The sequence below is a fragment of the Toxorhynchites rutilus genome, chromosome 1 (assembly GCF_029784135.1).
Source record: "Toxorhynchites rutilus septentrionalis strain SRP chromosome 1, ASM2978413v1, whole genome shotgun sequence".
NCBI classification, from domain to species: domain Eukaryota; kingdom Metazoa; phylum Arthropoda; class Insecta; order Diptera; family Culicidae; genus Toxorhynchites; species Toxorhynchites rutilus.
Window position 1 is genome coordinate 152,885,077 of NC_073744.1, and position 27,436 is coordinate 152,912,512.

A 27,436-nucleotide genomic window follows, 5' to 3' on the forward strand; every position below is an offset into this window, starting at 1 on the left:
TTAACTTGTCCTCCTTTGTTACGTCCACGATGCCGATGACGTACAACCACACGGGTTTACGGTTTGAAAGAAAATAAGATATTTTTTTGGGGTCCGCGTGTTTTATACTCTAGCGGTACACACTCACAGGATAGAGACAAATCGGCAGACTCAGCCAGAGGGGCGAGTCCAACGAGACGAACGAATGAGCGTTAAAAGGGAGCGATGGCAAAAAAATACATTCATTACGATTTGTTCGCTCGTTGGATTCACATGCAGGCTAAAAAGGGTCCTTTTCAGGATCACAAAATTATCTTCAATCTAAAGAGTTTATTGTTTTGTTATCACTCGATATCCCCATCTTGTTCGGCTAAACCTTTTTCTTTAGCGATTGCATTTGCCACTCGCCACAGCTTTCACAGTTGGAAAATTTCTTCCCATCCAGTTTGTGACATATTTTACAGTAAATTACATTCAATGGCACGTCGCATTACCACCACTCAGTATCGGATTGGAGGTAATTTTAACCTGTAATTGAACATTTGCGATGACAGTGATACAGTGTCAACTTTCAATGTGGGGTCATAATTTGGACCCCGAACTCTATGTTTACAAAAATGTCCAACTAAATATGTCGCATTACAGATCCGTCCAATTAGCTAAATGTCGAGATAAGTGTAAATTACTGTACTTTCAATCTAGAAGCAATTTAAGAATTGGTGAAAATCAATAAGCTCAGAACAACTGCCAAATTCACATACTCATCATATCCTGGCAAACAAATTATGAAAAAATCAATTTGTGTTTTATTATTATTTTGGATATGTTTTAGAAAGCATTGAACTGTATTTCCTAAACTCTTTTTTGGAAGGTTGAATGGCCCTAAATAGCGCCTTGTTTTATTGGAATGGTTCCAATTTAGAAAACTTAATACTCGTGGTTTTGAAAAAAACCATTCCGAACGCCCTCGATGCCGCCTTGTTCTAGATTTGCCACCAAAGCAGTTTGTATAAAGAACAAACTATTTTCTTCTGCTACCTGATGCCGTTTTGCGATTGCGTTTGCCACTCGCCACTCGCTGCAACTGCCTGTTGTCTTGATGTCCATCGAACCGAATGTGTTCTGTTCCGAATGCGGGTTTTCTTATCGTCGCGAGCAGCTTTACCAGCTAACTCGATCACTTCGGCTGCCGAAACTATATAACGCCGGCTAGGTGGACTGGTGCACTGGTACTAACGCGCTCGGCCTAGCTACACTTGCGGGGAACTCTAGATCAACACGGTTCGAGCGGGATTTTGCCTTTCCCTTCACTTTTCCTCCTTTACCATGTCCAGACATGGCTGCTTGGGTTGGTTTGTTGATGTGTTGTGATGCGAACCGATGTGGTGTACGGTTTGAATGAGAATGATCGTTACGGCAGCGGAGCGGGGATTTTTAAGCTGACTGGCTGGCTCGAGAATTACGCATGTGTGAGACTGCGACCAATGTTTCGTTCATTTTTTTTCTTTTTCCTTTCCAATCGTGCTTCATTCTATTTCGCTGCTGCTCTGGTTGCCCGTTTTGGTCGGTACGATTTGAGGAGCACATAATGGACCAATCAAAAATGGGCACATAGTGCATTTTGACAATGCTTGATATTTCACAATTATTCAATTATTTATCTCAAGAAAAATGAAATATTATTCGTTATGATAGATGCGTAGATATATTTCCTATCAATTGATGCAAAAACCTTTGCGATCTATTGAGAAATGCTCGAGTTATAAGCGTTCCAAATCTTGCATTTTTTCCTACTTGTTCAGTGCCTAGATTTCCATTTCACCCCCTATATCTTCCGGTTAGACGTAGTCCTACGTCAAAAAATGTTGTTATGTTGTTATGTTGTTATGTTGTTATGTTGTTATGTTATGTTGTTATGTTGTTATGTTGTTATGTTGTTATGTTGTTATGTTGTTATGTTGTTATGTTGTTATGTTGTTATGTTGTTATGTTGTTATGTTGTTATGTTGTTATGTTGTTATGTTGTTATGTTGTTATGTTGTTATGTTGTTATGTTGTTATGTTGTTATGTTGTTATGTTGTTATGTTGTTATGTTGTTATGTTGTTATGTTGTTATGTTGTTATGTTGTTATGTTGTTATGTTGTTATGTTGTTATGTTGTTATGTTGTTATGTTGTTATGTTGTTATGTTGTTATGTTGTTATGTTGTTATGTTGTTATGTTGTTATGTTGTTATGTTGTTATGTTGTTATGTTGTTATGTTGTTATGTTGTTATGTTGTTATGTTGTTATGTTGTTATGTTGTTATGTTGTTATATTGTTATGTTATTGAAATGTTGATATGGTAATATGATGATGTATTGCCAAAAGCATGAAAACATCGTTCTATCGAATGTCGGAAGAAAATAGGAGCACTCGGAACCTATTTTCCATGAAACGAATCACATTTTAGGTGATTATCAAGATGAGTTGCAGTACTGCAATTAATGCAATTTGCGCACTTCGAATTAATATAAACAAAGAAGTTCCTTCAGAATAATTCACAACGGTTCAACTCTGTTTCGGGCTAAACGTGCATCCTGTCACTACGCTTGATACGTTTTGGAAGAAAACGAATAAAACCTCTGCAAAAAAGGGAAATCCCGGCAATTCACCGAAGCCACGTCGTTTTGTAAAAATGTTGAAAATGAGCCTGAGTTGTAGAAATTTTGGATGAATATAATGAAAAATTGAAAAATCAGTTGAAAAAATGTAATAGATTACACTCCATTCAAAAATACTCAAAAAACTAGAATAGATGAAAAAATAATGTAATAAATAAAGCAAATCATAATTAGGAATCCGATAGAAGGAATTTCGTGGAGAAATGACATGTGTGTCATTTCATTAAGTTTCGGCCCAATGTTTTATGGGTCCTAGCTCTTGATAATAGCAACAACAAATCAGATACGACGTTAAAATAATTCAATCATTTCGTTGAACATTGGAAACATAAATGTTGATACCTACATTTTTGTGTGTGTGTGTGTGTGTAAAGTCCTTTCTCGTGTCCCTTCATATCACAATCTAGATAACATTGTTTATAACGTTCTAATGATTAATAACCAAGCAATCATTTGACTACAAACGAACCTTGTTCACATACAAGACACATAAACAGTTAAAAATAGTATGAACAGAACTAGGAACACAATTATTATAACTTTCTTTATAAATAACAATTTCAAATAGCTCGGTTTGGGGATAAGAGAAACAATAAAATAAACCACTAAAACACTTTCCGAAAAATCTAATTGAATCACATAGTTAAATTATTCACCAATGAGTGAAATTCGCAGCAAAATGTCAAACCGTACAAAATGAATAAAATTATTTGTTTCCAAGCGAACTTGAAATCAAATCACAAATTAATTCAAAACACTATAAACTAAATGGTATAATGGTCGGAATCCCCACGGAAACCATATTATGAAACCGGAACGAATAAATTAATAAACACTGAACCCGTAACAAAACGAATCGATTCCTCAAATGCAACCGCTTCTGTTTGACTGCCCTTTCTTTCAATATTTATTATTCCAATATGGTAATAGCCCACTGGTCGCGGCTTCCTATCTTCCCAGCTTCACAACGAAAGTCAACACCACGCGTTTTCCATTTCATTTCAAACATCACCGTAAGAAGGGGACGTTTCTACGATAATATATGCATTTCTCACCAGACTATCACTTTCATCTTTCATTCAAATGACACACCTTCACGAGCCGGTATTGTGCTGAATGTATTATCACTTCGTTCGAACAGCTGTCGAATATGTATTCAAACAAATTTCTCGCGCGCGCGATTTTCATGGGTCGGAAATGGGTCACTACTTTCCAGATTTATTCAATCGATTGCGACACTCCGAGAAAACCATCGCAACATTCAAAGAACTTGACACGCCAACGGACCACGACGTTCTAAGCACCCAAAAATAAGTAAACTCTCCTTTCCATAACCGTTTGCTCAATTATCACACTTGAGACCGTACCTGGTAATCATAAAAAATTACTCATCACAACCGATAAATACTCGCCGAAAACTAGTTGCGATCAACGATTTCCACACTATGCTTCCGTATAGACGACCGAAAGTGCTGATTTATCATATCGATAGTAAATCGATCGAATGCTATTGCTTTTTTCTCTTTTTTTGTTTTCATTTCAAGTTTCATCGCACTTGTCGCATCAGAACTACCGATAATGCCGTCCCGTCTCTTCAGATCAATGGAATTCACCTTGAACTTGGACGTTTCACGGTGCGCGTTGAACTGCAACTGCCACAAGCCGACCTCGCGCAAGTTCAAGAAGGAGATCGCAAACAAACACGCGCGATCCCCGCCTTTCCCGCAACAGTGTGTCATACTCTCACTTTGATGTATGGGACTGAGACCGTTTGATGACACAAATCATTCAGCTTAAATCTGGTTATGACCACGCTTGCAAGGTTCTACTAAGCCATGGGACAGTGTCTAATTTTTGGCAAGAGAAATGGCGAGATCTCATGACACAGCGTCGACACAAATATCACTTTCTTCGTTTTTGTTATCTTGGCCTTTTAACCAATGAAGCATCTTTTTCGTTCACTCTTTTTCCTCCCAAACTGATTAAGAGAAGCCCTTCGTTTTGGACACTTAAGCCGGAGGCTGATCGGCTGGCCGTCGTTTTCGGACACGAAAAAAGTAAGTAAACATCAGTTCGAGCAAACCGGGGACCTTAAGATGCACTTAAGTGTGTCCCATTCAAACCGATAGAAAACTGATCGATTGCTGCGATAAAACGGAACACTTCGCGCGCATGTTTGTGTCGCTTCGAGATGCCACGAGCCCAATAAACATGAAATATAATTAAATTCGACGCAACTTCAAGGTAAGCATGAGGAAGCAAAAGCTGGATTGGAAAATCTTTGTTCGTGTTTACATACGTACGTACGTACGAAACGTGAAGTGCCAGTAACCTTTCGAAAAGTTGATTCGATGCAGATAGCAAAGCTTGAAATTGGATGGTAATTTAGTGGGTTGGGATAGAAGAGAAAATTTGTTTGCTTCGAGAACCACTAAAAAGTTTTCTGACCAGTTTTTTGTATCTAGAACATGGGATGATAATATTATTTCAATCGGGATGTTAAGACCATATTCTATGCGTATCCATACGAATATGGGTTTTCCTTCTCCTGCTTCAAACACCAAAGCCAATCAATTCAGATTCTTCCTCTGCGCAGCACCAGTTACGCAGCTAAATTCATATAATTGCGTTAAAACTGACAGTGTTATTCTCGTCTGGTTTTGTTCTTTGATGCTGAACACGAGAATTATGTTGAACATGAAAAGTTGATGGGTCTAGGCCTAGAGGCACGGACGGGATCTTGACATAGGACTGTGCTTGAGTGTAGTAATTGGTTTTGAATTGAGTTTTTTATTGTTCAAAATTTGTATTTTTTCCCTCTTGACACATATGAACTTGTATATGATACTTGTATCCTTCAAACGGGTCAGATGAGATAACGTGGTAGAAGCTGGAACCACATTCTGTTCAAAAATGTAAACAAAAATACCATTAAAGCCATTACTACCCTTTCTTCTGTTTATTGAATTATGCAGAAGAAGACAAGGAGTCTTAATTTATCATTATTAAACACTAGTCTAAATAGTTAAGATCTGCATAAATATAAGCCTAAGTCAAAAGAAATCTGTGACTACAAAAATATCTATATAAATAAAAATGTAAGGCAAAATCTGTTGGTAAACGGAAAACCCGAAGAAGGGATGGTCCGATTTTAGCCTTCTTTATTTTTTTGTATTTGTCTCTTCCTGTAGATCAATATAACGGAGAGAAAAATCGGAAAATTCGGAAAATTGAATTCCCCGTATGTTCTACAATTAGCTAAGCGTTGTTAGTCCAATTGATGTTGGCGCTAACGAAATTGATTTTTGTTCGAAAGAGGAAAAGGATTTTCAGACGGAATAACGCATTCCTATATCTTCTATCTATATAAACAAAAATGGAAGGCCAAATGTGTTAGTGTGCCCTAAACCCGAGAAAGGAATGGTCCGATTTGAGCTGTCTTTATTTTGTGATATTCTCTGTATGAACATGTATTCCATGCAATGGAGAAACATGTTATTTTCAAATACTTGAAGAATCTTGAACGAGAATTGTGTCTGAAAATAATTTTATATTATAAGGACGAATTTTTGTAGAAGTACTAGACAATTTATAGTAAAAGGAAATTGTAAAGGGTCAAAGGGTAATCAATCAATGAAGAATTCAGTGATTGAACTCACGAACGTTCACTTAGTAAGAAAACGTGTATGTTTGAAAGTATTCAAATCAAAAAAATTTTGGGCGGGACGAAGTTCGTCGCATACAATACATCAACTGATCAATGCCTCTTACCGGCAAATGGAGAATAACTCATAATACGCATCTAATAACATTGTGAACTAACGCCCGAATGTAGGCAAATAAAAATTACTCGTTGCGTCAGGGAGGAAAGCGAGTGGTTAGTGCAATCGAAAGAACATACCCATTTCAATCGTCAAATTGTTTAGTTTCTTTTAAATATATTTTTTTTCTGTTTCAAGCAAAAAATTGCTGGATAAATTTCCTGTCTAATAGTATCACAACACAACATATGTCGCAAAAAAAAAATTGGAGTAATATGCGTTTGAAAACTCTTAATGAATCGTTACATTTTTCGTAGAGTTACCTCCCTATATAGAAGTCAAAGACATTGTCCTATGTAAAAAGAATCCATACAAACAAAAAATGCCTTTTTTATTTTATTAGTAAAAACGTTCAGATTTCAATTGAATTACGATGAAAGTGTATAAAACCACAGTAAGCGTGGAAACACACCAGACGGTTCCCGCGGTTTTAGCAATGACAAGTCGCAGCGGGAGATTGATGTAATATACATTCTACGGTTTTTCATCATTATATTATTATAGATGGATTCAAGACAGAATCTATGGCACAAGGTACAACTGTTTGGACAGTAAGTCGATTAGAGGGGAACTGAAAACAGAACGGTTGGAAACGGAAGAGGGAATGTTTGCCTGAGCGAGAGGTAGAGAGAAGTTGATCACAAACGTCTAAAATTCTGCATTTTTTTGCTTTTTGGTGATATTCGAGATTCTGCAGATCCCAGAGTGGTTTGGGTGTTGTCTCATTTGATAATACATTTCTAAGCGCATTAATTACTGAGCAACGCGAATATGCACTAATATTCTCATAAAATCGTGGCGGCTCATCGTCTCCATCCAGCCACCGCAGCGAATTTGGAACTGTGCAACAGCCAACCCGCTTGGTGTGTTTTACCTCATTCACATAACATTATCGAGCCCCAGTGGCGGTTTGTCATAGCAAAATACGCACGGGAGACCAGCCTAGTGTGTTCTTACACTAAGTATTTGGAACTACGATCAATTCACTTGTTTACATCATGGCTTAAAATAAAACAGGTCGAGACTCCCGAGAAAATTCCTGGTTTGGCAAACAATCAAAACAAGGTCAATGCCGTCACTGTCGTTCTCAAGGAATGGGATCCGGTTGTGTCCCATTCACCCGAAACACGTTTACCCGAATGTAACACATCTATCCGAATGTGACACATACCCGAATAACATTCATCCGAGTGCAACACATACCCGATTGGACATTTACCCGAATGCAACAAATACCTGAACGTAACATTTACCCGAATGTAACAAATACCCGAATGCAAAATTTACCAAAATGTAACATTTACCCGAATGGAATGTTTACCCGAAAGAAGAAGAAAAAAATCCGACAAATCAGATTATGAGTTCTGTCGAATCTCCTGGTGATAAATAAGATTAATTCAAAACAACATGAAAAAATAACTAAAATACGAAGCAAAATGAAATCTGTTAGTGTAGGCACAATTGACATGCCATCTTCTTTCCTTTCCGTATTCCTCTTTAAGGCCTAGAGATCATTCAGAAATGAACATGGGTTATGATATGTTCCGAAAATTATGCAGGTAATTTGAACATAAAAAAATTATAGGAGGTTGTGTCCAAGATACGACCGCATTGTTGACGTAGAACTACGCTGTTATTTTATATAAGTCGCTTGTTTATACCTTCGGATATTATTCTATAATGCTGTGAAATTTTAGAAACAACTGCTTAATAGAATAATCTCTGAAATGATTTTTTCATTGTAGAATCAGTTGACGATAATTGATTGATGATTCATTCTTGCCCTCGCAAAACAATCGTATGCCGCAATTTATTTCATGTCAATGCATTGAAAATTTACCTCGAAGGCTATTCCGGTGGCCTTTTTCGAAATTGACATAGACTCGGCTACAGTCGATTATATACATGTTGCACCAGCACCATTATTCCATATCTCATAACTACATCAATATATCTTTGGCACCGCATGTAAACAACACGATGACGACACTTGCAAGTATCAAATATCATGCTACATGTTATTTAGTATTGCCTCAAAGAAATCGCACCTCTAAATATCGTTCGTACAAACTAAGCGTAAACCAAGCGCCAAACAAGCGCTTGCCGTAGCATGCATACAGAGCCATACATTGGTGGCTTGAAACTACTAGCAATATAAACATTTCTCATCATTTTGCGCCATTCTCAAAAGAAACGCTTCTGTTAATATTACTGGCCTCAAAAAGAGTTGCATTACTTTCTCATGCTCGAGAGAAGCGCAGCTGTCACCCTTAGTGGAGGAAGTTTTGCTACTGGCAAGCAAAACCTAATCACATACAAAATTCCAAAACATTTACTTTCTTGGTGACTAAACAAGAGAAATAAACTCTTTTTGTTAATAACAACCTCGAAAACAGTAGCAATGCTTATGATCAATATTAGCGCAAATACAATCCTAGTTGAAGGCAGTTTTGCGACTGGCACGCGAACCCAAATAACTTATAACATTCCAGTAAGACATTCTAGATGCTTGGTATTCCCAAATAATTTTTTGGTGCACAACCTTAACGTCTGCTTCGCCATAACGTCAGTTTAATGCATTGATGCATTCTCAAAGGCACCAACGAAGCCCTTATGAAGACGGAAAATAAACAATGTTAACTGCTTGGAAAAGACTGAATTATGCCACACAGCTTGTACTCTGCTGTAACACCCATCGATGCGAATTCGCTGATGAGTTTGTCAAGAGTCATCACCTTCACAATCAGCGGGGGCAGCTTGATTTTAGTTGCTGCCTGGGTAATGGCGTTTACATTTTCGACCGACGCGCCGAAATCGCATTCTTCGCTGTTATTCGATGCGGTGTCACACTCGCGAAGGCTCGGCTCAGTGCGAGCGCTTTTCACTGCACCAACATCGCGTGCATCATTAGATGACGCTTACCTCGAAATTTTATTGCCCCTGGCAATGCGTTCGTTTTTTGCAGGGCTCGAGCCTGCCTTCCTCTTCTTCTTGCTCATCGCACACTACGCGAAGCGTCCAATTTATGACGCGGAAAGAAGAACACACGATACGAATAACGCGAAAAACGAACAAAAAAATCAAACGACGATTTCCAAGTTGGATTACCACTGGTGGGGTCCAATATTAGATCGAAGCGCAGCGAAAGCAAAGTGAACTGGATTACTCAACAGTCCGATGCCGAATAAAAGTTTGCCTCAGCGAGATCCACTGTTTATACTCTAGGCAAGTATTCCCCTTCATTCTTCTACTTTTCTTTTGTTCACGGAGACTTCAAATCCTACGATTTTCCCTCCGTTGGTCGTCGATAAGTTGCTCGTTATTGATAGCTCTGTTCGGGAAAGCACTCAAATGGACAGTGCTTTATTTCATAAAAACGTGACCTGTTTTCTGATTTGACACCCTTAATGAAAGACGTAGTTCACAGAGCCGAATTTAGTCGTATACATTTTTATGTTAAGATAACTATTGTTGTATATTATTTAGGCTTAAGATTCCTATCCATCGATAAACATTTGTTTTTTTTTTTATGTATAACACAGTAGCTGTTTAGGCCTAAGAATATTCCAATTCTATCGATATCAGTAAAATTCAGGTTTTGGATCTCCCTAAATGCATTATCGATATCCTTAATATAATTTCGATCGCAAACATCCGGAAGACTTCGTGGAGGGGGAACAATTGTCATGTGCTTCCATTCTATGACATTAGTTGGATCAATGATCGTCATGTTGATGATCAAAGTTTTAGAATTTGTTTGCAGAGTGCAATGTAAAAAATTATCGAATCGGTCTTCAATCAAGCTACGGCGTTGTTTGGAATTTTACACATGGACAAATATTCAATGATCAACATTTCAGTCGCGGCACCTACATAAACATTGTCCAAACTGACATAACATTCCTGATACAACTGTACGTTGTTCAGATTGGTTATATTTTTCATATAGTCTGCCTTGAAAAAAGTTATTCAAAAGGGTCTTTAAAAATCTTGAAATACTCGAATGCAATGTAAACAGTTTCGGACTTTCACTTTGAAATAAATCATCCGATTCACCATGCTAGGAACATAAGACAAGAAAGTAAATAAATAATTCGTCATGGAACTTACGCTGTTTTTATACACTTGAAAACCCGAAATAAATACGGGGCGGTTCATAACGTTCCTATATACGTTTGACAACACTTTCCATTGAAATTCATCGAGTGGCTGACGATTGTAATATTTTCTAGGGTTTCAACCATTAGAATCGCGGCAAACTTACTGTTTCTTAACGAATTATATAATCCTGCTATATAGCAAAGATAGAAGTAAATACCCTTCTACAGTTGTTCGATTCCCTCAGGAATGGGTTTATATGCATAGATTACACACAAAGCCATACTATGGCAAACAAATTCTAGTGTAGACAAGTATGGAGACAAGAGAGTATAATTTAGGGGCGTTGAACACATCATGTGTCGAAAAAATAAAAAACCTGGATAAAATTGTAGAAATTTGAAAAAGCTGGAGATTTCTTGCCTTTGGTTGTTTTGCTGGCATGTTTTTAAAACAAAACTAACAGTATCAAGGAAAAACTGGAAGGTTGGCAGCTCTGTTTACATCCGCTTATGCCTATGACCGGTATTACCACACGTACAGAATTATGGAAAGGTACAGATTTTTTCGTTATTTTTGGTACAGATTCTGTACGGTACAGAGTACAGATTTTCGTCAAAAAGTACAGATTGGTACAGATTTTTCCCTCGTGGGAAATGTTCTTACTTCTTTGAGATCAAAACATTTAATTAAACATCGTGACAGCAACACGAAAATTTTTATAAATGATGGTATGCAATTTAGATTCAGAAAAACTATGTATAAGCATCAACAAACACCCGAATGACTTGCAAATACAAATGTAGTATTTGTAGTAAATAAATGGGTATTGTTTTCATGGTAAGAAAATAGACTTTTCTCTACAACGGATATTTTCAATGGTACAGATTTTTGGAATAAAAAGTACCGATGAGAAAGATTTTTAACCCCTCTGGTACATATTTGAATGTATCAACACTGCTTATGACTATCTTAAGATTATGTATTAGTGTTTTCTCCCAAACCCCATCCTAATATATATTCTGATATATCCTGATATCCTGACCTTTTCTTATGATTTTTTTTTACATGAAAGTATGTAATTTGATTGGCACAAAAAAGAATTTGGAAAGGAATAAATTGTTTTCAAACAGCCCACATACTCAAGCATCCCATTTTTTTTCGTTCACATCAACAGTAATTTCTTTGTTTTAACCACCGATTCCCGGTGTCCACACCGATTTTCTCCATTTGTTTTGACCCAACTCTCACCTGTTTCTACTATCTTCTTCTTAGTCGGACACTCTTTGCGCGTGACACCAATTTTTCAGCCGGTTAAATCATGGATTCGCTTGAGTCGCTTAACTGTTTTAAAGTTTATAAATTTGCCACAACAACAAAAAAACACTCACTTTTTTCGCGCTTTCCGCCAAATGGAACCATTAATAATACTGATGTTGTTTTTTTTTGTTTTCCAACTTCCAAAGATGAGAAGAACTCTTAAAATCCACGCTATCGCTATCTGCGGGCGGCAAATCCGAACACGCGACGGGACGCTCAATTACGGACTGGATTGGATGGACAAAGTGAGCGCGCTGCCGAAAAGGGGTCATTTTTTGAACGACGGCCAATTGACGGACTCTGGATGGTAACCTGCTCGACCAGATTCTGTGTCACCAATTGTGAAGTTGGTTTACAGATGACGGCGGTATCGAGCACGAGGGTATCGAACTGGGACTCCGATGCAAGCCGGTTTGGATAGGGCAATGGTTGTTGTTCTAGGTTTGGCTGTTGTGGTATCATATAGCATATAATTGTGCATCTTGGGCTGGATAGTTGTTTCTTTGTCACGTACAAGGCGAAGATGCGATACATACTCTCAGTCATTTCGGAAATTCCATATCTACTGACTGCATTTGTATACATTCAATAGCTATAAGCGCGGATTGATCTTGATACTCGCATCGTGGTACGACGTCATTCTCTACTGCTTCCAGGTGTCGATATAGATCTGGCCATAAGATCATAGAACTCATTGTTCGTGGATCGACGCAATAAGCACAGGGAAGCACATCCAATTGTATGGTAAAATGAGGTTATTTACACTTTTTCCACTATTTAGGGACTGATAAACAATCATGTATAGCAGAGACGACCAAACGGTAGTCCGCGGTTTACCGGTCGTCCGACAGCTGGTCTAGGAGAGTGGCACCTCCAAACGCAATGGATAAATATCGCTCCACCTTTTGCCGTGATCATTTTAAAAGGTGTTTATGTTATCTAATAAAACATATTAGTTGTAAGAGTAGATAGCTCTTCATCAAAGCTTTCGTTTCAATATTTTGTTTCAGGTTGTTAGTTATTTCATTTTAATACATCAAGTTCGTTCAACTTTAACTTGTAATAAAGCAAAATATTGTCACTAGAAACAATTTCAACAATGTTTTCCCCAAGCATTTAATACGATATATAAGTTTTTAAATAACCAATTGAAAATACTGGATACAAACAACATAAGGTTTCGAAAATCGATTAAAACTAAATTTTTGGAGAAAACTTCGCCTTTGAAGACTGCGAATGCTTTAATGAAGTACTGTGTTTGTTTGCGAATGTTTCAATGAAGTACACTGGATTCTTTTTTTACGCGATTTTTTTTTACGTAATTTTATTTTACGCGACTTTTTTTACGCGATTTGCTCGAAATTACGCGATTTTTTCTTGCGCGCACGCATCTATCACGTAAAAAAAGAATTCAGTGTATTGTTATTTTTGTTTTAAAACTATAATAAGTAATGTGAATCAATTGTACAGATTTTTTCTTACAAATATAATCATGAATAGAACAATATCGATGAATGAGAAATAAGAAAATTAAATGTAAAATTAAATATTGTCCCTATTATGTAATTCTAGTTATACAGAATTTTGCTCGTTAGCTCTATTTCGCTGTTATAGGTACAGTCGGGTGAAAGCTGTTGGCATAATTTTTCGAGCTGTTCGGTTTGCCTGTTGTATTCCTGATATTTTTCTTTGGGAAAGATTTCAGCAGCGTTTCAAAATATGCAATTCGCATCACATGACGTTCGAGAAAAAACTCGATTCGATAATATTCTATCGATTTACGAAATACGAAAATTTGATGGGTGTGATAGTTATAGGAACCGAACTGACCGTTCGATTAAATTTACATAATAGGGGCCAATGTTTCCGATAGATAATTCTTAAACCTCTATTTAATTGAAGAATATAATAATCATGCTGGGTGTATTTTCATGGAAAAAAATGTTTTGTATGTTCTTAAATGACAGTTTCCTTATATTGATTGATAACTCTCTACAGAAAATAAAGTATTTCTTATCAATTATTTAGTAACCGATAATATTTTTTTTATAGAGCAATTTAACATTGAATATTTGTTAGTATGATTTATGTTTTTTTTTCTTTTATTAACCCTCCATACGGTCTCACAGGCCAAGAATCAATAACTCTGTTTTAGGAAGTTTGAATAAAATCTCCATTGAAACTGAATGATGTAGAAGAAAACAATATTTTCTGGAGTGTTTCTCATACCGAGTACCGTTACCTATTATTTATAGAAACTTCTTATACATTCGTGAAAAAGTTCACTAGGCATTAAAATTTCTTTAAAAAAAATGTAAACAATTACATCATTGAATAAAGTATTTAGTATGATTCCTTGCTATGGTGGCTGAGAGCAGACAGACGACCGCAAAGGGTTAAATCTTTTTTTTTTTCTTCAAATAAATACCAGAACGACTAAAAGTAGGCAATAGAAAAATTACACAGACACCCACTGTCTGTGAAGTACAGGTGAGTTAAAACTTTGTTTTATAGTCTAGTACTACATTCATTTTCTAAAGACTTTTTGATACAGTCAATGTTATTAGGCCGCAGCCTAGCAGTCGGACAATTAGTTGCCCGTAATACCCAAAAGTTTGGCCACTCCTGATATACAGTGGTAGACATTCGTTTAGCCGCACCCTATTTTTCCACAATATTTTTGAAAATAAGTCAATTCTTTGTACAGTTTTGCTCATAAAAGACGGTTAGTGTTTATTTTCATCGAATTCATTCTAAAAAAAAGTATAAATTCACTTTTTGTTTTCTAAGTAATTGAAATATGTAGAATCAGGGTGGACATTCGTTTAACCGCATCCTAAAATTTCAATAAAAGAAAATTTGTGCAGCAAATTTCGAGTCCAATCGGTAGCTAATATTTAGTATGTCCACCTCCATTTCGGATCACTTTGATTTGGCATCGAGTCAGACAGCTTTTAAAGTGTTGCCATATTGATTATAGCCCAACATTCCTGAATTACTGCCTTGAGACTGAAAATTTTGTCAAATTGTCATCCGTTTGCATAGACCATCTCGGCCAAGATTCTCCATAGGTTCATTATGGGATTGCAATCGACTGCCAGCAGGTCATTCAAGAAGCGGAATGTCTTTCTCCGTAAACCATGCCTTCGATTACTTGGAAACGTGGATCTATGAATAATCCTGCTGAAAAAACGACATCCTCGGTAGCGTTATTCTCAATATGGCCAATCAAAACGTCCTCCAGTAATTGAAGATACTTTTCGGAGTTCATTCGGGTGAAAATGAAACAAATGAGAAGCTTGCTGTAATAGGAAACGGATCCCCACACTGTCAAACTTCCGCCCCCAAAGTTTCGCTTCGATCTCACGACATCTTCTTCTTCAATGGCACTAACGTTCCTAGAGGAACTTCGCCGTCTCAACGTAGTATTACTTGCGTCATTTTTATTAGTACTTAGTTGAGATTTCTATGCCAAATAACACGCCTTGAACGCATTCTGAGTGGCAAGCTCTAGAATACGCGTGATCACAGTGCAAGTCGGAGGAAATTTCTTTGACGATTTCTCACGACATGCCGTTGACTAAAATTGTACCAATAGCAACTGTAACAGTCCGGACCATCCAAATTGAACTTTTTTCGCCGGAAAATACAACATTTCTCCATTCTAGTTTCCATTCCATGTATTGCCGGGCGAAAATGAGATGGTTCTGCTCATGGGTGGCGGTCAGTTTCGACTTCCCTTGAGGTTTCTTCTACATGATGTTTGGTGTCTAATTCAAGATGCGCGCAATCTCTTCGTTACTGGAACAACCGATTCTGTCTAAATATATGAGCAGGACATCGTTTCCTGGTTGCTTCGTGTCTTATTCGACCTTTAAGATGCAAAGTAACTTTGGTGTTGCCATTTGGTGGTCATTATATCCCATATTTCTGGCATTATTTAAAGAAATTCCGTACCACTTTCTCAGATAGACCAATTTTTGTTACGATCGAGCGATTAGAAAACTTTTGTTCACTGAATATCTTTATTATTTTCCGCCCCTCTTTCCTTTACCTTTCGCCATTCCTTTAAATTCTACGTAAATCACTAATCTGACCAACTACTTACGTTGCACATCTAATATTTATCTTGTAAAGTCTGCTTCATTTAATATTGGAACACAAACAATTGCGTGTAGTTCAGTCATTTATTAACGAATTCATAATTTGTTTTTCATACAAATGTAGCATTTTCTTTACTCTTTCATAAAAAAAAATTAAAAAGATTATTCATTGCTGTTTCGAAGAAAATCTCGTACTTTTCCCGTAATACGGCACATTAGGCGGCGCACACCCTTTTCGTCCACCGTTTTGGCTATTTGATTCCACCAGTTCTTCATTTGAGTCATGTTCCTAACAAGTTTTCCCTTAAGTTGCCTTAAGCCTCCGCTTCGTGATTGCCCAGTATTTCTCTATCGGCCGGAACTGGGGGCAGTTTGGGGGGTTGAGGTCCTTCGGTATTACGCTGACCCCGTTCGTTGCGTACCATTCCATAACCGTTTTGCTGTAATGGCAGCTTGCGAGGTCCGGCCAAAACATTACTGGACGGTCGTGGGCACGAATAAACGGCAGAATCCGTTTCTGTAGGCACTCTTTTTTGTAAACTTCTGATGTCATTGTCTTGTCAGTGAGAAAGACTTTGGTTTTCTGTCCACAACTGCATATCCCCTGCCAAATCATGTACTTGCGGGCGAATTTATCCGCAAACACGAACTTAAATTTTGCAGGTACATCCCCCCGAGCCGTCGCCAAATAAAATTTTTGACCTGGGATTTGCCCAAAGTCCGCCTTCACGTAGGTCTCATCGTCCATCAGAATACATCCGTCGAACTTGGTCAGCATTTGGTCGTACAGCTTTCGAGCACGGATTCTGGCCACATTGTTCTGCTTCAGCGTCCGATTTGGCTGTTTGCTGGCTCGGAATGACCTTATTCCTTCCCGGAGACGAATTCGTCGCACCGTACTGTGAGCGGCCTGGAACTTATTGGCCAAATCGCGGTCTGAAAGATTGGGATTCCTCTTGACGGCCTTGATGACTTTCCCACGCAGTTTCCGGTCGACAGTTCCACTCCGACGCTTCGAATGCGGCTTCCGAGCCGTCGTCAATGTTTCCTTGTACTGCTTGATAACACGCCATACGGTATTTCTGGGCATTTTAAGCTGTTTAGCTAGCTTAGATGCCAACAACAATGGATTTTCAAGAAAACTGTGCACAATTTTATCTCTCCGTTCGGCTTCCATGGCGGTTGTTTACAAAATGCTATCGTTTGGTGTTATGACATAAATACATGGTGAAAGGTAATGAATTTCCCGACACGTGGGTGAAAAAAGTTTCCAAATCCGTCCACTAGGAGCGCCACAATGAGCAAAAGAATTTGTTCCAATATTAAATGAAGCAGACTTTAAATTGAACATTCCTAAGTATTTTTTTCAAAAAACACAGATAAAGGCTTGGTGATTATGCGAAAACTCGATTTTTATGTCCTGCGGCTAAACGTATGTCACGGGAAAAACGACGTTTGGATGTTTATATCCACCGATGCCGCCTTGTGTGTGTGTGTGATTGTGACGCACGTCCTTTCAATAAAAGTGACTTTAATATACTATCACTTCAGCAAATAAGTATCCCGATAAAAAAAAAACATTCCTAGTTGTTTTGTAAGCGTTTCAAGTTTTTTTTCAAGTGCGGCTAAACGAATGTCTATCACTGTATAACATCAGAAACAAATGTTGGAGAAATTTTTAAACCAAACGGTATGCAAATTCGCAAAATCTGTTCATGACAAGAAGAGTTATTAATGTTGAAGTTTTTTTCTTCATAAGCATGTTACTTTTTTCCGATTTGACCCCCTAATCAGTAATAAACAGTGGCCAAGTACTGCTTGTCACAGTACTAATAAATCGATTGCGGCACCATCTTCAATCACTTTTCAATAAACGCGAAACACCTCCAAACAATTTCCGAAATCTTTTTTCCAATTAATTCCGTTCTATTTTGATTCTGTTTGACTACTGTTTTGTTTCTGTTGTGTTTTTATTTGCCCGGTGTTTTGTGTTGGTTTGTGTATTGTAAACAATGCGTGTTTCCCTGTTAGTCCTTGGAATCGCGCGGTGTGTGTGATGTGTAAAAACTGGCAAGTAATTTATATTAGTGTATCTTATTTTCTAAAGGGTTTCCACATAAAATTGCATCACGAAAAAAAAATGCTGTAAAAAGTTACCCATTAGGTATTTTCTCTTGAAAATTTGGGTAGAAGAAGTTTAGAGTATATTGATCTCACTGTATGTTTATCGCGTGTCGTGGAAGCTGTTACGGTTCGCTAGCGAAACCGAAACAAACAAAACAAAGTCAAGAATTGTTTGAATGGAATGAGAATTGAATCTGTAAGTTTAATAAAAATATACAAATAATTACCCTTTTATTATCCATACCTACCTGTAAGATGTAGCATGCTTTTAAAAAAAAACATCTGTAAAACTACCAAAAGCTGTACTAAATCTCGTCAACTGGTCAGCGAATTTCCGGCCCAGAGAATGAGAAAAAAAGAGGAAAAGGAAAGTTAGAAGAACTATGAGAAGAGAGATGAAAGGAAAAGGAGCATTGGAACGAGAAAAGGGAAGTCGTAAAGGAAAGTAGAAGGAGATCGAATCCTTCTTAGCTACCGGACCGTCATAGATAACGCAGTGTATATTAAAAACGGAATAGATACTTTGGAAGTAGTTTGTCTTTCAAGAGTTCCGTGCGAGAGTAAATAAGGGTGGTAAACGACGCGTTCCTGGGAACCGCAACTGTCGTGCGACGTTCAACCCTCCTCGCCTTGGTCCGACGGAGAACGCACAGCTCTAGGAAGTGCCAGTGGTCAACGAGCCCCATTGTGATCGTTGCTCCACACGTCAACCGGACGTTTTTGAGGGGAAAGTACGGAGAGGACTGGATGAGCTTGACCCCCGCTCACCGTCTCTGGAACCGATGAGGTTGATTCCGTTGACGGGCATCGTGCGTGAGTACAATCGAACCAGCCTCCTTTTCTTCCTTTCCTCGGTCCAAGAACACCATCGATTCCTGCTCGGCCGCATCGAATAGTAACACCTGAAAAGAAATAAAAAATATGTAAAACATACTTACCTTACTTACCTTTCACGTCTCATACCTGTTGAATCCATGGTGCAATTGAGTCCTCTATAAACTACCACTTAGTTGTAGGAGGCGATCTGGCGTAGTGGTAACATCCATGCCTCTCACGCTAAAGGTCACGAGTTCAATTCTCACTCCCGACATTCTTCCAAAAAACCGGAAGTAAAAGTGACGAACCAGCCAAATGAGTTGAAAATTACTACAGGGTAACTTCGATATAACGTACATTTCACTTTCAAAATTGTACGTTATATCGAATTGTACGTTATATCGAAGCTTAATAAAGGACTCACAAACGTAGCCTATAATACATTATTGTGTTGCTGTGTCAGTAAAATTGATGAATAAATTCAATTAGAAAGCGAAGCCAGCCTTTCTCATGATGTTCCCCTTCGTACTGTTTATTAAAGCTTGATTCATTTAGAATCCAGAATCACAAAACCCGCTATATCTCGGGATTGATCAAAGGTACAAAACATGTTTTAGCATCACAATACAGATAGTTCATTGTTCTTTAAGAAAAAAATATTAAAAAAAGACGGGTGGGTTATGTCGGGGACATAACCGGAGTGACGTAGGACTATACAAAGGGGACAGCTTTTGTTAAATATATATTTTAAATATATTGTTTTATTTTCTTCTCCTACGTGAATACCTACCTATCTACCTGAAAAATGGATTAGTTTACTGTTTAATCACTCGATATTCCCATCTTGTTCGGTTAAACCTTCCTGTTTAGCTTTTGCGTTTGCCACACAGCTTTCACAGTTGGAAAATTTCTTCCCATCCAGCTTGTGACATGTTGTTCAGTAAATTACATTTTATGCGACGTGCCGGAGAAACACTCAGTGTCGTATTTGAGGCAATTGAAACCTGTAATTGAACATTTCCGATGACAGTGGTACAGTGTCGACTTTCAATGTGGGGTCATAATTTGGACCCCGAACTCTATGTTTACAAAAATGTCGCATTACAGATCCATCCAATTAGCTCAATGTCGAGCTAAATATAAATTACTGTACTTTCAATCTAGAAGCAATTTAAGAATTGGTGAAAATTGAATAATCGGGAAAGTCCCCAACCATCAATAAGCTCAGAACAACTGTCAAATTCACATACTCATCATATCCTGGCAAACAAATTATGAAAAAATCAATTTGTGTTTTATTATTATTTTGGATATTGTTTTAGAAAGCATTAAACTGTATTTCGTAAACTCTTTTTTGAAAGGTTTAATGGCCCTGATAAGCGCCGTGTTTTTTGGAATGGTTCCAATTTAGAAAACTTAGTACTCGTGGTTTTGAAAAAAACCATTTCGAACGCCCTCGATGCCGCCTTGTTCTGGTTTTGCCACCAAAGCAGATTGTATAAAGAACAAACTTTTTTCTTCTGCTACCTGATGCCGTTTTGCGATTGCGTTTGCCACTCGCCACCCGCTGCAACTGCCTGTTGTGTTGTCTTGATGTCCACCGAACCGAATGTGGTCTGTTCTGAATGCGGGTTTTCTTATCGTCGCGAGCAGCTTTTCCACTTCGGCGGCCGAAACTATATAACGCCGGCTAGGTGGACTGATTCACTGGTACTAACGCGCTCGGCCTAGCTACCCTTGCGTGGAACTCCAGACTAACACGGTTCGGGCGGGATTTTGCCTTTCCCTTCACTTTTCCTCCTTTGCCATATCCAACCATGGCTGCTTGTGTTGGTTTGTTGATGTGATGTCATGCGAAACGATGTGTGGACGGTTCAGATGAGAATGATCGTTACGGTGGTGGTGGTGGTGGTTTTGTATTATAGAGACTTTAAACTTTTTAGTTCATTCGTCTCTAGCCTTGAGAAAGGCCCTTAAAACTCTACTCTAACTCCTTCATTACACCTCCGCCCCCATTGCCTTGAGAAAGGCACTCGATCCCTAGCCATCCAGCTCGTCCAGCAACGATGTTGTCCAGTCGGTGTCCACACAAAGAATGATCGCTACGGCAGCGGAGCGGGGATTTTTAAGCTGACTGGCTGGCTCGAGAATTACGCATGTGTGAGACTGCGACCAATGTTTCGTTCATATTTTTTCTTTTGCCTTTCCAAACGTGCTTCATTGTATTTCGCTGCTGCTCTGGTTGACCGTTTTGGTCGGTACGATTTGAGGAGCACAAAATGGACCAATCAAAAATGGGCACATAGTGCATTTGGACAATGCTTGATATTTCACAATTATTCAATTATTTATCTCAAGAAAAATGAAATGTTATTCGTTATGATAGATGCGTAGATATATTTCCTATCAATTGATGCAAAAACCCTTGCGATCTATTGTGAAATGCTCGAGTTATAAGCGTTCCAAATCTTGCATTTTTTCCTACTTGTTCAGTGCCTAGATTTCCATTTCACCCCCTATATCTTCCGGTTAGACGTAGTCCTACGTCAAAAAACTCTCTATTGTGTTTTTACTTGCTTCTTTTTAACTCTCGGTTGTATTAACCAACCATCCGATTGTATTTACCAACTTTCGGATATGAACCTCCTTCCACCACCTTGTTAAATTTACTTACTTCATTCTACTCTAATCTCCTGGTTGAATTCACTGCAAGCCCTCTGCTGGATTCACTTTAACCTCCTCGTTAGATTTCTCTCGGATTCACTCCAACCTCTCGGTTGAATTCCACTACAATTTATCCTCGTCGGCAATTGTAGTGGATTGACCTCCGATTATACTTGTCCAGTCTTCCATCCGTTTCCTCTGATTACTGTTTTCACACTCTATTTTTAGCCTTCCCCTCCCATTCTCTTTCTTGACATCCCGAGGGGTGATCCATTATATTAAGGTGAGCCCTACGTAGTTAGAATTCGAGTGCATGCCTGTTTTTTGCCGCACGAGCTCCGATCGTTGGGCGATGTTCATCTTTCGGAACTCGGGACACTGATACAGGTAGTGCGCATGACCGCACTTGGCGCACTGGATGATGTTGGCTGCTGCTGAACTGGAGGTTCGAATTATGCGGCTACTGGAAACGAAGCGAGCTTGAAAGGTGGGGGCTGAGGGCGAGGTGGCTTGAAGCGTAAATCAGACTGGGAGACGATGGGAGAGATGGCTTGCAACACTCGAGCGTGATTCTGAAGCGTGCGTGAGCGTGAAATTTACGAAGGTATTGCTGTTGACTCCTCGTTGGTATGGTCGACATCGTAGGCAGTACCTCCCAGAACAGTGACGATATTATCGGCGTCGAGTTTAGCGCAGTGATTCTCCCATTCTCGTAGCGTATCCAGATCAAGGCGGGCAACAGGTAAACCAAAAGAGAACTCCAACTATTGGTTGGTTCTCCCAAGCCAGGAAATTATTGTTCAAAACGGTCCACCAAATCCAGACTGTTTGCATATTGCTGGGGTGTTGAAAAAGAGCTCTGATGTGGCTTAAGGTGCGAACACGAAATTATTGCGACACCGAAAATGTCATGCCAATTTTCTTATAATGTTTAGAATCAAACCAAAATTTTAGGGTAGTTTTATACATATATTTACTTCAAAAATCAAAAGAAATATTAATCGATGGAGCCTTGAGTGTAAAGTTGAACGCATTTTCGCTTGATGCCCTCCATCAAAGTCTTTACAGTGTCATCCGGTACCAGTTTCACAGTTTTTTTTCCATTTTCTTAATATGTCCTTCTCGTCTTTGACTGTCTTCTTGCTCTTCCGAAGTTCCCGCTTCATTATTGCCCAGTACTGCTCCACCGGGCGCAGCTTCGGACAGCTTGACGGGTTCATGTCCTTTGGAACAAAATGGACAGAATTGGCCTCATACCACTCCAGGACACTTTTAGAATAGTGGCATGATGCCAAATCTGGCCAAAATAGCGGAGCTTCGTCGTGCTACTGCAAGAACGGCAAAAGGCGCTTCTCGAGGCATTCAGATTTGTAGATCTCGCCATTTACTGTGCCCTTTGTCACGAAAGGCTCACTCCTCAGTCCGCAAAGAGCAGATGGCCTGCCAAACGAGATATTTGGAGGCGAACTCCGACATTTTCTTCTTCTTAAATTTGTCGTTCACATCGAACTTGTTTTTGCCGGTGAAAAACTCCAACCCCGGAATTTGCTTAAAATCGGCGTTTATATACGTTTCGTCGTCCATGACACAGCAGCCATATTTTGTCAGCATCTTCTCGTAGAGCTTCCGTTCCCGAGTTTTAGCCGTCGATTGTTGCCGCTCATCGCGGTTTGGGAAGTTCTGTACCTTGTATGTATGTAGTCCAGCTCTCTTCTTTGCATTCTGGACGTAGCTCTGCGACATGCCGATCTTTTTAGCCAAATCACGGCTTGAGACGTTGCGATTTGCTTTAATCATCCGCTTCACCTTTCCCTCCGTCTTTTTGTTTTCCGGTCCCTGTTTTCTTCCAGCTCCTTTGCCGTGGTCCAACGTCAACCACTCCTGGAACCGCTTCAACACTCTAGAGACGGTTGAATGGTGAATGTTCAACCTTTTTCCCAACTGCCGGTGCGACAGGTCAGGAAATTCCAGGTGTTTGGAAAGAATTTGTTCTCTCGACTCGCGTTGGTTCAACTCCATTTTCGTTAAATTGAAAAACACGACTTCGAGTTTGACAGCATGTAGACAATACACATCAATGAGAAAGTGTGCAAAATTTGGTTGATTTTTACCCAATGGTAAAAAAGTTATGCCCTGTTGAATGTGTCGCAATAATTTCGTGTTCGTCCTTTATGTTCAACTGTCGTTTGTTCTCGAACTGCAGACGCAACGTTCGTCTAGCGTCCTTGTATCTCTGCTCGCTGATTCTTATAGGATCGAGGATGCTTTTCACTGCACTAGACACTTCAAATAGTGCATCTTCTCGGCCGCGTTGATCTCGTCGCGAGAACCTACCGCCGATTCAAACGAATCGCGAAAAACACGTGAGTCCTCCAATCTCCCGCTAAACTTCGGCAAAATTATCTCCGGAAGCCTTCCGGGAGGCAGAGGATTTGCGAAGGTTGAACCAGTGGATTTTTTCAACTTGCTAGGATAAAATGCCCGTAATATATTGTGTTAAAGTCGATATGCCCACCTTTTAAGTCGACGGGTTCCTCTTCGATGGAAAAGCTCTCCAGTTTCGCGACGATCCGATAGTAATCACAATTGAGATAATATTTGAATTTGTTTCGAAAACTTTTGTCCGAAATATTCGCTTAACTTTAACAGATACTTTCATCTTACCAATGTCTCTAGATAAATGCCAGCCGAAGACGCTTCAGATTAGGGGAAAAGGGGGGAATTTGGACCACCTAAGCAAATCGCCTAATACAGTGGGGGAAAATCCTATAAGCGCACCTGGGTTTTCTGAAATTTCTTGATATACAGTAGATAAAACCATTCCTGTTTTACGTAGTGATTTCTTAATGACTAAATGTGTACTAACTTTGTTGTTTAAGTCATCATTGGTGCAAACATATTTTTTACTAAAACATTTTTAAAATGATGATGCGAAATTCTCATAAGCGCAACTGGCATTTTAAATATTTTCCCACCAATGTGTAAACATCTTGGCCATTTTTCAACACATCCTGGTAAGGTTGTAACGTGAGAACGAGTTAACCACAATCAGCTAAGCAGTGAAGTAGCGCAATTGAATTTGAAGCACGATGCCGAAAGGAAAGTTCTTGGACGAAACTGAGCGGAGATTAATAACCGAATTGAAGGACATTGGTTTAAGCAACCGGGAGATAGCAAAGAGGATCGATAGAGGAGAAACAGTTGTCCGGATTTTTTTCAAGAAGGGCCCAAAATATGGCATCAGAAGGAATAATAAAGGTAACTGCAAAATTTCAAACCGCTATCGGAACCGCATCATTCAGCTTGGGGAGACTGAAAAATTTAATACTTCGGAAATAAAGCAAGAACTGGACCTTCCCATATCCAAACGACGTGTTTCCCAAATTTTGCGAGGATCTGGACATCTGGTTTACACGAAGAAGGCAAAGAATGCAAACCTCACCCCAAGGCACATTAAAGCAAGATTGGATTTCGCTAAACAGCACATGGATTGGAAGGCAGAGTGGGATGAAGTGATCTTTTCCGACGAGAAAAAGTTCAATCTTGATGGTACCGACTGCTGCGCGTATTATTGGCATGATCTACGAAAAAATCCCGAAGTGAAGTTGAGCAGGAATTTTGGTGGTGGAAGTCTCATGGTGTGGGCTGCGTTTTCAAGAAAAGGGAAGACTCCTATCGCCACTATTTCGACAAGGATGAACTCCGACAACTATGTAGAGCTACTGGACAGTGTTTTGGAGCCATTTACAGAAGACATTATGGACGACAACTTCATCTTCCAGCAGGATAATGCTGCCATTCACGTAAGCAAGAAATCATTGTCATGGTTTTCCGAAAGAAACATTCAGGTTATGGACTGGCCAGCTCGTAGCCCGGATCTCAATCCCATCGAGAATCTCTGGGGAATCCTGGCAAGGCGAGTCTACAGTGGTGGACGGCAATTTGCAACAGTTCGTGAGTTGGAGAGATGTGTAAGGGACGAGTGGAATAAAATTCCACATGAAATGTTGGATAATCTGATTGAGTCAATGCCAAACCGTGTCTATGAAACTATTCTGAAAAATGGTAAACCAACCAAATATTGAATGCTGTCATTTTCATGTATGAATCGTTCTTTGAGAATAAAGTCTGATGTGCGCTTATAAGAATTTCTTCCTTGAATACACGTTTTTCTCATTCTGAATAGCTGTTGAGAATAGGATTGGGACTTTTCTTGGCAAGATAAACTTGATGTTCGAAGGTCATTTAAATCCCATGAAAATATATTGGAAATATATATCTAGTTAATCTTACAGTCAAAATATACATGTGCGCTTATAGGAATTTCTCGCACTGTATTTCCAAACCAATACGGTCTAAATAAAAAATGACACATTGTATACTGAGTTACACTTGGTTTCTCTCAATAAATAATGTTTAATCATTATGAAAAGATTCAATCCACCAAATATATCATAAAATAAAAGAGATGATTTTTGGACATTAAAATTTTATGCGGGGTGATTTGGACCGTCTGTGGGGTGATTTGGTCCAGTGTGTGTTTCATCGAAAAAAACATACTTATGTCTATATAAAGTATATTGGAATAAAGTTACAATCACGTTACAATCAATCTGGGATCGATACCAGGTGTCTTGGCCAGATACCAGACCAGAAAAGTTGGATTGAGACCATCTCGAATTCTGCATGAATCTTTTCACTGTTGGTCGAGCATTTTCAAACACTTTTGATGCTTGGCTAAACAAAATCCGTTCTCAATGGCCTGCGTTGCTCTTTCAAGCTCCTCCTTCTTCCAACGTTGTCTGTCCATCCTCTTCTTGTAATTCATCGGTATCTGGAATCAATTAAACCAAAGAAAAGTCTCAAACCTGTAGGACCAATTCACCCCACAGAAACGTGTCCATGTCACCCCACACAACATGCAAAAATTAAAATGCAATTAATTTCATTTATTGATATCAAACTTACAGTTTCGCTAAATCAAATTGTTCCTCTTCTGTAGGCGAACAGAACTTTACTGCACAATACACGAAAAGTTTGTTAAATTAGCGGGAAAAACCTTAAAACCACTATCGGAAAACTCACATTTTTTTAAGATCAAAGTGCTTGCTGTGTTTATGCTACCGGTTCCCTCTACTTGTGAAGTTTTACCAAAGTTGTTTTACTTTAGGTACATAAGATTCAACAATAGAAGGAAATGGCATTATAAACAATCCAAGTTGAACCGTAATTTTTGAGACAAAGGGGTGGTCCAAATTACCCCATATGACCAAATCACCCCGTGTTACCCTCATCTATAGACATGTCGAGAAAGCTCGAAAAAATCCTCACGACGAAACCACACTCAACAGGCAACAAATGTAGACAATAAGTAGAAAAAATCTATACATTCAATCTGCTTACGCTGCGGTAAGTAAATTTAGGGCTTCATAAACACAAATTTCGTAAATATAGAACACAGAGCGTGCTTTATCCTGTTTCTATTCGATCCGGCTTTGCACACGACGTTAATGCACTTATAATAATCTTGGTCGAAAGAACCATTCCAAACGACAGCTTCCACAGTTCCGGAGAGTCCTCTGAATAGAGTTTTTCTTTTCTTTTCTCCTTCTGGTTGCTATTGAAACTGTTGCTGCATTTCACTGACATTTGAAAGCTGCTTCATTCATTGGTCCGCTCGTTCGTGGTTAAGTGTGTGTGTATACATGGGGAATAGGGAGCGGGTCCGAGATTCCAGATCCCGATTCCACAACGTCAGCAGCCGACGTCGTCCTTCGACCAGAATACAATGGGGAAGAAAAATTACTCCTGTCAAGGACCAAAGGAAATTATGTGAACGAGCGCAGC

The 27,436-nt window shown here is 38.9% G+C and overlaps 1 protein-coding gene across 8 annotated transcripts in view; it reads right to left on the reverse strand.

The window, feature by feature from the left end:
- LOC129763075 (phospholipase A1 3-like) overlaps positions 1–12,116 on the reverse strand; it is a 101,222-nt gene extending 89,106 nt beyond the window's left edge. The window contains exons 1-2 of one of the 8 annotated variants that reach the window (XM_055761830.1): positions 4,011–4,304; positions 2,990–3,112 (exon numbers count right to left, since the gene is read on the reverse strand). The gene's annotated coding sequence lies outside the window, so the exon portion shown is untranslated. Of the gene's footprint in view, positions 1–2,989; positions 3,162–3,698; positions 4,305–11,813 lie in introns of those variants that run through there. The other 7 variants (XM_055761825.1, XM_055761826.1, XM_055761828.1 and 4 more) reach the window with 7 other exon arrangements.
- Between the last annotated feature and the right edge of the window lie 15,320 nt (positions 12,117–27,436).